The sequence below is a fragment of the Rhagoletis pomonella genome, unplaced genomic scaffold (genome assembly GCF_013731165.1).
Source record: "Rhagoletis pomonella isolate Grant_MI unplaced genomic scaffold, Rhpom_1.0 Rhpom_scaffold_00011, whole genome shotgun sequence".
Classification (NCBI taxonomy): Eukaryota; Metazoa; Arthropoda; class Insecta; order Diptera; family Tephritidae; genus Rhagoletis; species Rhagoletis pomonella.
The window spans coordinates 8,788,799-8,804,225 of record NW_023458565.1 but is presented as its reverse complement, the minus strand read 5'-3'; the positions used below and the strand labels follow the sequence as shown (position 1 = coordinate 8,804,225).

The window sequence follows — 15,427 nt, the reverse complement described above, 5'->3', positions numbered from 1 at the left end:
TTTTTTTTTTCCACCCCACAGCATGAGATCACAGCATCAACATAAGCATCAGCATCAACATCAACGTCAGCAACTGAGTCGGGCATTAGTGTCAGCATCACTGTCGTTTCCAAGCATTCATACGTACTATAAGTTGGTACATTAGGGGCCTCGTCAAAAAAAAAGTTGCAGGTTTTCCACCGAATTTATAAAATATTTTATATGCTAAGGCTTTCGCTCAAATATAGTCGAAAAATATTTAAATCTACATGAGCTGGACAGATTAGAAAATATGAACCTCAAAAAATCTATTTTTTTTTTTATTCCGCTGGTAAATTTTTTAAATAATTTTTCGCAAATCTTTTAAGCTTAAACTGAGTTCATCTGAGTTGATTTTTCGAAAAAGAAAAAAAATTTTAAACCCAGTTTTATTTATAAAAAAAACTCGATATTTTTGGAGGTTTTTTCAAATCGCTCCAGCTCACATAAATCTTTATATTTTTCCAAAATATTTTGGCCAAAGTCTTATACGGTAGTAACATTTAGTAGTAATTGCACCCTAATGTACATATATCTAGCAATATGTACTATGTACAAACTTGTGTTTTTGCGCGAAAGTCCTTCGCTTCATTTGCCCGCCTTCAAATGTTGCAAATGTAGCACAAATGTGCCCATATATGCATCTACTACTATTACATTTGGCGCCTTTGCATCTTCATCTATGAACTCCAACAAACAGTTGCAGCTAATGGAGCGTATACCTACGTGATATGGTGTGCCAAAGTTAAAACATCAGTGGTTTGCAGATCTACGAACATACAGACATGCCTTCATTTGCTTAGTTGTGCTGTGTATTTTTGCACGTAAAGGGTACGCGTAGAGCTAGGGTTGAGGTAAGCAAATGGCAACTTGAGCATGGCAGCTGAAGAAAGTTCATATCCTACATATGTATGTATGTTGATACAAAGTTGCAACCGCGGCCGCCGGAGAATGCAAGTAAATGTGTGTAAATGCTACCCTGTAGGCAAAGTCACTTACTCGGAAATGTTCCACCAATGGATTTCGGAATTTGATTGATTTAGATTTTCATTTTATATAGGCTGCAATATAGAAATCTATTGTACCATCCACTCTTCACAACTGATCGTGTAATCCTTACTTCCTCGGAAAGTTTAGTAGCGCCTTCAGCGGTCGAGAGCAAGTATAAGTGAATATGTACCCATACTGTGAATGCATTGAGCTCAGACTCCTTGGTTTTTTCTTTGGGCAAGAAACAAAAGCTGCGACAAAGATCCTTCGACCATAAACCTACTTAATGCAGGAGTCCTTCAACCTGCAACGTCCTATAAGAATATCTGTAGTTTTTTCCTTGAAAGCTTGATTGGCATTGGGCATCCCTACTACTATGCAGTCCTGACTAGTGACTGATTTTCTCACATTGCTGTTGTCTCCGTGCACAGATTTTCTCTTGATGATATTTAGACTCACAACTGGGAAAACACGCTTGCTCTCTGGCTAATCTGTCAGAACCCTTGTTTCGCTCCATCTTCTTTTTACCTGGTATCCACGGCAGTTGGGTGTCGTGGAACCGTGTAAAAGAGTAATGATTCAATAATACCAGTTTGGATCAATATTTTCCTTTGTGTCACCGACTGCCTTGTAGGGTTCCATTTGAGAAGGAAAGAGAAAGCGGGTAACAATTTTATCCCTTTTTGTGAAAAGGTAGTATGAAAAGTAGTATGGTAGTGCTGAAATGTTTTCTTTTATATAAAAATTGAGTTAAATATATAAAGCAAGTTCCACTGATCTACACAATAGACAATGATCCAATTTTTTATGGTATACTAAACATGCTATATAGATATTCTTCTTCTTCTTATTTGGCGCTGTAACCGCCTAAGCGATTTTGGTCGAGTTCAACAAAGCACGCCAGTCCTTTCTCTTCCGTGCCAACTAATGTAATTGGGAATGCCAAAAGAAGCCAAGTCCTTCTCCACTGGATCTTTCCATCGCAGTGGGGACCACCCTCTTCCTTTGCTACCACCAGCGAGATCCGGGTCCATTCGAACGACATGGCAGTACTCGCCGTAGCCAACGCATAAAGGAACGAAAATATTTCGCAAAATCTTTCTCTGATGATGAGTGACTTATAGAATGTGATTTTCGTACGTCGAGAGAGGACTTTACTCCTTAATTGCTTACTCAGTCCAAAGTAGCACTTGTTGGCAAGAGTGATTCCGCGTTGAATTTCGACACTATCCAATTTAGAAAAAGAAGAACAGACTTCGCGGTTTTTGCTACCGATGAAAATTTGTTCCTGAGCGGTTCAGTTCTGCAGCTCTTATTATCTTCTCCAAAATCAGATTAAAGAAGTCACATGAAAGGGAGTCGCCCTGTCTGAAACCCCATTTAGTGGCGAACGGCTCGGAGAGGTTTTACTCAATTGCTGTTCGCTGAAATCCGATTACCTCTACTTAATAAACGCAGTAAATGTGGTTCCACTGTTCGCATATGTCGGCTTGTTGAAGAGTGCTCCCTCAGTGCAGGTGTGTGAGTCGAGAAGCGAATGCATTGGCCGCCTGCTGTGACTACAGCTTTTCGACCTTAACCTTACCTAGCATTTTTGGGCGCACATTTTTTGCTGCACAGAGGCGAGTGCGTATCTTGCCGGCAAAAAGACAATGTTCCGAGTCGATGTCTGGGCCTCGGAGTGTACGTGTATCTAAAACACTGGAAACATGCCTTCCATCTATCAAGACATGATCGATTTTGGGTCTGGAGACAGCCATGTAACTTGATGGATCTTTTTATGCTTGAACCTAGCACTGCATGCTACCATGTTTCGGCCCCGGCGAAGTCGATCAGCCCCAGTCCGTTGTCGTGGAGTCTGAATTTTCCGACGGTGGGGGCAGCGCTCGTATGTACGCTCCAAGCGCTCATAGAAAATATTCTTGGACGCCTCGTCCTTCCCTTCCGTCGGAGAATGGGTGCAGATGAGCGAGATGTTGAAAAATTTAGCTTTGACGCGGTTTGTGGCTAGACGCTCGTCCACCGGTGTTGAACAACAGTAGTACTGAGTCGGAGTCTCTCTCCCACCACAAATCCAACTCCGAATTTGCCCTCCTTTACATGGCAGCTGTTCTAGACGTCGCAAGACCCCAGACATTTTTTTGTTTTGCACCGTCCAACGCATTTGCTGGATGACGGTGCTGTCAGCGTTTGTCCTTACGAGCACATCAACCAGGCGGGCAGAGGCACTTTCCCCATTAAGGGTCCGGACATTCCAGGTGTATGCCCTCAAATCGTAGCCCTTTAAACATTTGCGATGGTCGTCATCAATAGATATTAAAAATTGAATAAATGAGAGAATTTTATTCACACAAAATTTTGACCAAAGAAAATCTTATCAAGACAAATACTCCCAACCATTCAAAATAATCCACCGTTTCATTAAAATTCTGGTATATATTAAAAAATTAAAAGAATTCAAACAAATTCTTTACTCAAATTAGTTATTAATTTAATTTCGATTATAATTTCCTTATCCCCTTACTTTTGAAATTTATATCAGTGAAACAAATTTGACTTTAAGACAGTTGGCAACCTCATTAAAAAATTAACCTATCTAAAATTGCTTTGAAAACAAATGACAATTATAATCAGAGGTTAAGCACAATTGTGGCTGCTTTGAAGCGTCCTAAAACTCATTTCCGGAGAAGTTTCATAATTCACTAACCCGAAAATAGCTTTCTCTACTGGGCACCTTCTTACAATTCACTTCCATATGCGTACAGTTCTTATTTTCGCAAAAAAAATATATTTATAAACTCACATGTATATATGAATGCACATATGAACGCGTACATTCATAAAAGTATTTATTTGCTGTCGTTACAACTTCTACGAATACAAAGTAAAAAGATCTCCTCAGGTGCAAAGTGTAATGCCTTTTAGTCATGTTGTATGGGCGCATACTTGACACAATTTTTACTCAACAAATGTAATGCGCACATACTTATGTACATATGTATATATGTCCATCCATATGTAGGTGCATACTACAGAGGTAGGTAGAACAACTATAAAAGAAAGAGAAGTCAAGAACACATACATTTGTGTGTATGCAAGTGCTCCCTCACAAATGATGAATGATTTTAGTTACAGATTTTAAGAACAAAGTTTTTACTTGGCGCTGTTAAGTTTAGAAAGGCTAATCACAGTTTAATAAATTTTCTTGCAAAGCTGTCAATCTTTTCTTATAATTCACGCGTAATTTCAAACATAGCCTCAATTACAAATCCCACATGTATTCGAACTTAAATAACTTTTTAGCAACTACATACAGTGGCATATATGTAGCTTATACTTCCTATTACGGCTGAGACCGAAAAACTTCGCCGATTTCCTCTCTGTTTTTGATACATTTGTAGATATTTATGCTAGTATTTATCCTCAGTGTTGATAGGTTCTTTTGTACCACCCGCAAGTAAAGAATTGAAGGATTTTTCACCGACTTTTCATACTCTATGTCCAATTACACGACGCGTCGAATAGATGGATAATAGAGGGACAAAAATCTTGTCTATAATAATTCTCTCGAAAGCCAAAAGTCTATTGGAGATCGTCCAGTTTTCTTCGCCAAATAAGGATAGACATGATGAGAGATTTGTAGAGCGTAACTTTTTTTACGGAGAGAGGCTCCTGTTTCAAAATAGCCTGTTTCAAAGTAACCCGTTGGCAAGGCTTATTCTCCGCTTGATCTCTTAGCTAAGGTTATTGGCGGTGTTAATGCTGGATCATAGTCCCTCAGTATTGGACAAAGTCTTCACCACTTCCAATATGCAAGCCATCTTAGTGTATTATCAAGTAGCAATTTGTCTAGTGCTCGACCACCGCTCGACTAGCCACTTTTGCCTTCCTCACTTAGTTGGATAATGCTGCACTGGCTATATACTACATACATACATTCGACGACGTGAAATACCTCTCCACACATCGGTAGCGTAGCTCTTGTTGTTTTTACTTGTTTTGTAGCGGCATTTCTAAGCCCTGCCTAAATAAATGTCGTTATACTTAACTAAAGGTAGGCCCAGGAAACGTGCTGTTTCGACGAAGTAGGACCAAAAGAAGGTAAGTGTTATCTGAGTGGATTTAAGGTAGCAAATGAAGACGTGTCATGTGGGGTGACTCTAAAAGCCAGGCATGTGTTGGGTTTGTCGAGTTCAAGTCTGAATAAGTAGAAATTAGACGTTCTACAGTAACCAGACCTTAGTTGGTGTTGGTCTATGTAGAGTTACGTGAAGGTCTGCATCTCGTCCGTGAGGTTGCATTTCGTCGCATCAAGGAGTTGGTTCTGATTCCAGCGTATGCTCGGATGCAGTCTACGGTAGCAGTCAACCAGAAATTATTGGCTCTGTATAAAATTGTGCTCGTTTACGGAAAGCTTTGAGGCCTGAGCTTTGTGAAGGTGGTTTTCACGAGGCGCCAGAAGGTATTTGGTTGCTGTTTGGTGATATATCTTAACAAGCCTAAAGCTAAACCTGCATCAGCAGTACCGTAATTTAGATCTGTCTGGTCAATTTTTTTGTATGTATGCTGCCAACCGCTATAGCCGAATGGTTAGAGGTGCGTACTACCACCTCTGATTGTTTGATTCCTAGTCTGAATGGACTCTGAATGTATGTTAACAGGTTTCTACATTCGTTATTGAAATAACCAGCGCCGATCTTCAAACCATTCGCTAGCAGTCCTATTTCTCGTATTTTGGTTTGCTTTTTAAAGAACTTGTTTCTTCCGATAATCTTACCTCTCTCAATATATGTACATACATACATCCCCTTCTCAAAAGCTACCTTTGCTTGCTGTTGACTAACCCCAATCTGATTTGTTAAATAAGTATGGTTTCCATCCATATTATGTCAACTTTTAACCATATTCAAACAGAGTTGACCGGACAATGTTGATATATGACTTTTATTTATGCATACACTGACATGGCGGCGATAGCTTGGCGTTGCACCTATCATTTGTTGTCATGAAAAATAAGAATAGCCAAGCGTCACAATACGCCTCTATGGACAGATGCATTGCGCCATGGTTGGAAGGAAGCTACCTGTATACATACATATATTTTTGCTTCAATCTAGCTTTATGTTGCGCTCATACAAATAAAGACAGATAAAATTACACTTAACTATTTATTGATGTGATCCACATAAACAAATGTCCCTCCACGCCTGCAATAGTTTAACGTTTTCTCTCCTACACTTCTTGCATTCTCGTGTCCTGTGAACGATCTGCCAACGTCGTCCTCTTAAACTGCTGCACAATACATTGGCTTCTATCTATGTACGTGTCTAACTACTTGTCCGCCTCCCAACGGGGGTCAGCTATCGGTATGTCCTTCGAAGCTCAATCGTCAGCCCATTTGATGCAATGAAGCGTACAGAAGCGTTGCATGCAAATAACGGCAAATAAACACACTCATACATATATCTACATATGTATGTACTTTAGGGTGGTCCTTAAAAATCAGATGAAGAAAGTTTTTAGTTCTGACTCCCTCAATCGGTAATCCCAATATCACAGATATCACATATAAATTTTGGTCCCGATTGGAGACGGTTAAGGCGAGTCGCACAGGGGTCAAATACCAGATGCCTCTAATGACTAAAAAAACTTTGAATATTTTTTTTTCATTTAATGCCCAAAATTTATATGTGATATCTTCGACTATAGTAGCATCGATGTAGGGTTTGAGGCTTAGGAAAAATTTTCCTACATTTAAGGACCACCCTTATGTACTTAGATGTATTGAAAATTTTCATCATGACCAAAATCACGGATGCAAAGTTCAGTGCTTTGCATACAAAATCGAAAAAATCACTAACTGAAATCACATTAACATTAACAAATACTTGTAACACTGCATTTGATGCATACAAATCGAAATGTTTAGAAAATATTGCAAGGCGAACGTACACACATACGTGCTTACTAGATACGGATTTATACGTTTGGCAAAAGGGTCGAAAGTGAATATAGTTAGAATAAATAAACACTTCGTTAGAATTGAATGACATTTGCATGTGCGAAGCATGCACTTTGATTGGGAAAAACGTGCGTTTGTAAATTTCTCCCTTGCATTAAATTATACGAGTTACAGATTTGCTCGGAACTAGTTGATTTAGGTAAAGTTGTAGACCGTGTCTTATCTATGATTCAGTCCAAATTTTAAGTATTCAGTGTACAAATATGTTGGTTAGGACCATCTTGCTGTAGCTGTATATGATTTCATATAAACATTTATTTCTACAAAACACAAATGCATATATGGAGCATTCCATGTCTACCGGAACAGAGCTACGTATACCCAAAATTGGCGCAACACAAAGAAAAAACGCGAAAGTGCTGAAAGTGTTTGTACACTTTAACGAAGTGTGGCGATTTTGGAAATCAAATATGGCGATAAAAGTGATGCAATTCATCAAACTCACGAACCGACAAATAATATAATAAATGGTGAATCTAATTCGGAGGAGGATTTTTCAAAATTTCAACATTTACTTAATTCTGGTAACAGATTTTAAAAGTACAAAATGGCGGATCCATATTCGATATACCATTTAACACCGAAAAGTTAAAATCGAACGCTCGCACATGGCGTATGAGTTACTCAGACGAGATGACAATGTTACTCATACGCCATGTAGGTACGTACGATTTTAACTTATCCGTGTTAAATGGTAGATCCAATATGGAACCTTTTAAATCTAATTTCAGATTCGTAATAAGCAACCTTAAGTTCACTCCATTTTAAAGCTTTAAGCGGATCTAATAGATTTTATTTATTTTTGCCGCCATATTGGGACTTCAGATTCGTAATCAGCGGTCTCAAAAAACCCACTGAACCCAGATCAAAAATGTTTTCCAACTAAGCCTTAAAACTCTTTCGTTTGGCATTGATATTTCAATATTTCCTGAAACTTGTGTATAAGTTAACTAAGTTGAAATTTCCAAACCTTTGGCAACCCTGTTCAAAAATATTTACAGCCAAAATATTCTTAAATCTATTTTACCCAGTTTTATGACACATACTTCAATTAACTGATGAATCTAGTGTAATTTAATTATTTAACACGTGGCAACTCTCTTAAATATAGCTCAGAAATAAAACCTTTTAAGATCCATCGCGATTTATGTTCGACTTTTAGTAATGCATTCAACAAATTAAATAATTTGAATCTCACTTTATAAACAGCTGCAAAGCCCATCAAACACCTCAAAAATATTTTTGAAGTAAATGTTTCTTAAACCTTTTTCATCTGACACCCATATCGGGATACGTACTTCAACTACCTTATTATTATTATTAATTCCAGTTGAGTTTGATTTTTTTTTTGTTAACAGGTGGCAGCCGTTCTACATGTAGTTAAGAAATAGATCCCTTTCAAAACCATTTCGATTGACTCTCACATAGTAATAATTGATTTAAAGTTTTTTATTATTTCAATTTGATTTCCTTAAAGAGGCCAACTTTTTTCTAAAACACTTAACCTATTCCATATCTATAGCCCAAACGTTTCAATTAATGTCACCCCTTCTTTGGAGCCTGTTAGTAGATTAACTCTTGCAAACTCTATCAGACATTGAAATTGCTTTTTCTTAAAATTTCAGACCTTTAAGAAAATTCGAGAACACCTTCTGCGGAATAGTCCACAGGGCACTAAAGATAACGAAGACTTGGTATGCGGATATATGTAGTTCTTAACAAGTTCTTGCCACAAAATTTTCATTAAAAACGGCCTCAAGCTCAATAAAATTGTAGAATGTAGTTCTTAACATTAACCCAACAACAGGAGCCATTATTCAATTTACAAGAACAAGGATCTTACTGGAAATGGGTACTATAGTGGCCCTCGATAGCGCAGAAATCGGCGTTGTCTCTGAAGTGAGTTATTAGGCCATCTCGCTGGACGCAAAACTCTCCTGGAAGGAGCCCGTCGATGTAATGACATTCATAGCTCACTAATTTCGCACTAATGGTATGCAAAGGTCCTGCACGAAAATCTTCAGCCTGCAGTTCTCGGATTCTCATATGGAATACAGATAGGCAGCTAAGTTATCCCCAATAAATTTTACCATAGAGGGTTTTTGGAAGAGTGAAAGTGGTATGTTCTCGAAAAATTAAATCTCTCTCCGTCCTCAGCTACCCCTGACCCAACTCCCACAAAATGACATCTGCCGAATTTTTAGCTTCAATAAGAACTTCAAAGTAGAAGTAGGGCAGGCTAAATTGATGCAAATATAAAGAAATACTCCGATCTGTGCTTCTTATTTGGTATACCGACGGCTCGAAAACGCTCGAGGGCATTATAGAAGGAATTTTTGGACCAAAAACAAGAATTTCAGTGCCCATGGCTAGATTTCCGAGTATTTTTCAAGCGGAGGTCCAAGTGATTAGTTCATATTGTAGCGCATAGTTGGTAGGTAGGCGGATGCATACGGCGCACATGGCGTATGAGTGATGTTGTGTAATGCAAAGCGAGTATACTGAGGTTGTAGAATTTATCAAAAAACCATATGAGATATCTTTTGTAGAGTACTTAATTCTTTAGTGAAATATACATTGCCCTTTATTTTTTTCAGACCAAAAAAAATTGCAAGGAGTCCAAAAATCTTATATAATTTAAATGTTACATATGTTTTCGGCACCGTTTGATTTGAAAATTAAGATTTTCTGAAATAGTGCTATCGGGAGCAATGACCCTGCTTGAATATGATTGCGGCGAACTCAAAGCAGTTTCTGGTAACTGACGTGGGCTTTCTGTAGGCAAATCTATAGGAACTAATCCTTCCAGTATTTAATTACATTAACATTATTTAGTCGGCGACACTACTCCCGCACTGGGGTTCTAACCTACGCACAAGCTTTTTCATCGGGTTTGACAGCTATTTAAGCATACTATTTAGGTGGAAAATCAGTGTTGCCACATTGTGAGTAATTTCCCTTTTTGGAGGATATTTAGCAGCAAAAATTATTAAAAGAGAGAAAAGAGGCAATTAAAATAAAAAAGGGATTTTCTTTTAACACAGTTATCGATGCATAATTGATCACTCTTACGTAATTAATCGTTCTGAAGATGTGATGTGGAGTAAAATTATGTATTATTATTAAAAATTATAAGCACGATTTTCAAATTTTTCTCCCGTTAACCAATTCAAGCGCTGAGTAAGAAAATTTTTTTTTCAATTATAACTAGTGTTTAATGTAAAAGCGGAACAAATTATCCGATGAAATGTTTAATAATACATGTGCATATTTATATAAAATAACGGTTGCTTTTAAATCAAAAAAAGTCAAATGTTTTAGGTTTCGCCCACCAAAAATCATATTTGCTTACACAGTGCAAGTAATTTGTAACAGTGACAGTTATAAGAATTGCCAGTATTCAACACGAAAAACGTTTCTTCAAATTTGGGTTTTAATAAACACTGAAGCTAATTTATGAGTTTAGTAAATGTTTTAAAACCCTTTTAAGCCTTTAGTGAGTAATCTACCGACCTTTGATTTTCGAAAGAATTTTATATACATATTTATATGTGTATTTATATTAAGGTAACTAAGTACATACATGAATGTTACCTCTTTGCTACTGAAATATATGTTTCGAAGCCTTTGGGAATTTTGTGGGATACATTTTTGAGTTGTGGGTAATTGAGGGATTTTTCCCCGATTTTCGTGGGTAATTTAACAGCGAATGTCTGGCAACACTGTGGAAAATTAAAATATATGGACATGTGTTTATATATGTGTAGGTATACAAAATTAAACACCGTAGATATTAAAATTGTATTCAGGTCATTTATAGTAATTGAGTTGGCTTTTAAAAACGCACATGCACAATACCATAGATTCAGTTTAATTTTCACTTTGCTAGTATATAAAAACTGTCTCTTTGATTCTTTTTGCAATTCGTGAAAATTGTCCATTTTCAAGGTGGAAGAAGAATTTAACTGAATTTTCAGCTGCATATTCAGTTGAATGTTTTGAGATAAAAAAAAAATATTTTATCTTATATTGACCATGTATTATTTAGCCATAAACTAAGCTATTAGCTTAGTTTGTATAGAAGACTTAGGCAATATGTACATGTAATCAATATCTGGGAGAAAAATCTACAATTTTACCTCATTTGCTTACTCCCCCATAAATAACTTGATATCTACCGAATTTTTAAATGAGATACAAAATTGTGTATACAAAAGCTGTATGCAATAAGAGATGGATATTAGCAGGCTATCTTTAAGCTGCATTAAGCTTTTAAAAAAAGTTCGACTGCACAAGCTTACCACAACTTAAATGTACATATGTACCACCAAATGTAGACTTTAAAAACGGCTGCCATGCTCATTGTTTAAAACTTGAATGAGCAGCCTCTTGATGCAAGGGTTCTCTGCAAAAACAACACAATGCGGCATATATATATACTAACCAAATTTTGGATTGGGCGATTGGTAAGATTGTAATTCAACAGCAGCAGCAATTTTAAATCTCTACGCACATTTTCAGGCTCATAAAAAATTTACGATCGCCTTAAACGAGTATTCTTACATATTGAGTTATTTGTGTAAGGGTTAGAAATCTGAAACTAATAAAATTCCAATTGTATTTGCTTGTTTTTTTTTTTGCATGCTGATGCTAACACAACCATGGTTATGGCTTTTGATTGCCATTCAACAAATCAACATTTTGCTATCACACAATACTTTGCCGCTGGCTACGATTGTAAATATGACGAAAAATTGGCATCTTTCTAAATGAATTTCTACGCTGAAGGTTCAACTGGATGAAGCAACTGACGCATGGGGCATAAAAGTCGAACGTGTTGAAATGTAAGTAGAAACTGAAGTAGCTATAAATAAGAAAACATTTCGGCCGTTTACGCATTTGACAGTATAAAATTTACTTTGAGTACACACATAATTTAAAGTTTACTGCCGAAGATGTTTTTCTGTAATTCACATTGTGAAAACTGCCCTTACATGCATTTATGTAGATAATATTATGTATGGATGTACATACATATGTACGAGGGTATATTATAGCACAGCTATCTAAAAGTAATGTATGTAGATAATTTTGGTGAAAATAGCTTTAAGTGGAATATAAAAATATTAGCAGAATCCTACAGGGCGTATGAGTAACATTTACACCTTCCATGTACGCTGAACTTCATACCCATCATCCTTCTTTGCCATAGGGAGAATTATAGCCTGCACTTCTTTTACATATGTATGTAGATAAAATAAAAAATTCATAACGATATCTTTCGGTTGTGTATCATAAAAAAAATAATTGGCTTTGTTAAAAACTTTGCCATTCATATGTAAAAAAATGTCAATTCCTTTTTGCTATTAAACTATTTATTTTTAAGGAAAAAATAAAAAAATATTAGGTAAACTATACTTACATATACATATGTACGTAATAATTGCTAGAGGATTTTTCGTAAGCCTTATAAACTTTTCAAGATTTTTTCGTGATTTTTCGGAAAAGTTCAGGACTTCCCTTGGAGCTTTAAGAGAATCTTAGTAGGTATGTTATTTTCGCTATTTTGCGAAAAATTTTGAAATTTTTGCGGGGTGGCTTTGGACGCTATTTTTCTTTACCAGAATCTTTCGAAACCTATTTGGATTTTAGGAGACTTTTTGGAGCTTTACGTGTATAATTTTCTGAGACTTTTTGCGCTTTTTCGACTTTTTTGAGACTTTTCGCATTTGTTTTGTGCACCTTTTAGCAAAACCCAATTCCAAAAGTATATCTCAGACTTATCCCTGCTTTTATCAACGCCTAGGAAATGAATAATGAACAAGCGCTTTGCTTTGTCTTTTTTTTTTTAAGTAAAAATCATAAAGGAAACGTTATTCCTTGTTCAAAATATTAAAAGACAAAAGAGTACTGTCAAATTAGCATACCTAATCATTAGTGCCAATTTGTGGTAGTCAAGCACCATGATGATTTTTCCCCACGGAAACAGAATTTTTTTTTACGTTGGGCTGAAATTACCTCCTTTTGGGGAAAAATTCTATTGTCATTCCTAAAAGAGTAGGTATGTATTTTATTCTTCCCTCAGAAGCCCAGAAATTTCTTTGCAGTTATGTGCATATGTATAAGCTTTACAATATATTATTTGAAATGTTGTATACGGAGCTGCCAAATTTTACCATAAATACAATAAATATTAAAGCTCTTAAGCTATGTAATGCCTGCAGTACTTATCATAAATACGCGGTGCCATTGTTCGTTTAATGAACTGGCGGAGTTAAGCCGATTTGGCTGCAGTAAAGCGCCAACATAATTAACAGAAACAATGTGTGCTATTGTGCCAAAATTTTTCATATGTTAATCGTTGTCTACCACATACGTACATACATATGCAGGTATGAATATGTAAAAGCAAGAGGATTTGCTTGTTATACTTTATTATGCCCTCAAGTATGGAATCAAGCATTAATGCATATACATACATATGTAAGTACTCTTAAGTATGAATATATTTGCAATAGCCTCAGCAATTTTAACCCCGTCGCATTAAAGTTTGATGATTGTAAGCATTTTTGAAATTCACTGCGATGCTTGCAATTAGAATTTTAGTTTGATTAATTAATTAAAACTGGGGATACATTTATGCAATAATAAATTTATCAGAATAAAATATAATCTCAACCACCGTACCAGAATTTGGATGTTTTATAATTTAATTGGTTAACTCTCCTATACTAAAAGTTGGTGCATGCCAAAGTACAAATACCGTGAAAATGCAAGTCGGTCTTTACGAAAATGTGTGACCATTTTAGGCCTAAATTAAACTATGCTCAAGATAAGTATTCAGTAACGATAGTCGAGTCCTGAAAGGATTTTACTAGACCTGCCCACATTTTTTTCACATGAGCTTCATTCCTATATATTGGTCGCCTAACAAGAGTGTTTAGAGGTGTTGCATCCAGCTCTCATGTGTATACTCTGAATGCCGGTTACCATATTTCCATCTTGCAACGCAATCCAGCTCTTGAAACCATTTGATTTCCGCTTTAGTTTTTGGTAAGTAGTATTCGCGGGAATGCATTACCGTCTGCCAACATCTGAAGCACTTCGCACTCGCGTTTTTAGCCTCTCTTTTCTTTCTTTTGGAAATATGTCTCTCCTTCTTGTTTATATTCATACATATATGCTCTTATCTCACATTAATTGGAATTCCATAAACGCAACTGCTCCCTAGTTCACTTATAAGAGCTGAATACAATGTTACGTATACGCCGCGTACCTTTCACTAAAATTATAAAGAAAGATGTTGAATTCAGAGCGGGATTAGCGTAATTCACTTTATCTTATAATCTGCACTATCTTTCATATAACTTTGGTGTCTTGGTTTTAATATAATTTTCAACTACTTAGACATCTACAAGAACGTCAGTGGTAGGGTAGGGACATCGATTTTTAAACTTGCCATATGTTCTGAATACCTAAGTAGTTACGGTTTACGTATTTTATTATTCTATGACGCAAGAGCAACAAATAAAAGGATGACAATGCATACATAGATACATATCTATATACACACTAATGTACATACATATGCAATAGCATATGTGTTGAAAGTCCTGCACTACGTCTCCTCTGTCACGTTTTTGTTTTTAATCACGTAATTGAGTGTAATGACATATCGATTTGTTTTATTACACTGCTACATATATAAATATATGGTATCCAGGTACGTTTGAGGATTTTATGAGGTGCTAGATTTAAAGTAAAGGTTATGCTTTACGGCCAATGTATTTTATTGTCGCCACATACATTATATGTTCATATGTAGGTAAATATAGAGTTTATGGCTGATATGCTATTAGTTCAATTTGAAGCAACTCATAAACGTATTTTGAAGTGAAACTTCTTTAGCGGCGGTTGGTTGGTTCGGAGTAAATTGGCAAATTCAACGGAAATTGCACACGGAAATGGTTGGTACAGAAACAAGTGCTTCTTGAATGTATGATATTAATTTAACAAAAGCTTGCTAATAAAAGGTTAAAAGAATAACACTTAGAAAAATACGTTGGTTGAAAGTAAAGGTGAGTACGTACATGGATAAAGAAAAGGATAAAGGCAAAGGTAAAAATAAAAACAAAACCAAAGATGCGTAAAGATAAAGGCAACAATGAAGACCAAGGAAAATTTAAACACTTTGCTTATACAAGGGCAAAGGTAAAGTGGAATATGTAGATGAAGAAAATGATAATCATAAAAGTAAAAACAAAGATAAAGTAAAAACAAAAATAAATATAAAGAAAAAGATGAGAAGCAAAGATTAAGATAGAAGAGAAAAGATTAAAATAAAAGTAATTAATAATAATAATAATATCCCAACGGTTTTTACCCTCCATTCCCGCC

The 15,427-nt window shown here is 36.0% G+C and overlaps 1 protein-coding gene across 1 annotated transcript in view; it reads right to left on the bottom strand.

The window, feature by feature from the left end:
• LOC118747146 (band 7 protein AGAP004871-like) overlaps positions 1–15,427 on the bottom strand; it is a gene marked incomplete at its 3' end in the record, with an annotated part of 339,213 nt that overhangs the window by 41,973 nt on the left and 281,813 nt on the right. The gene's annotated exons all lie outside the window — the stretch shown is intronic.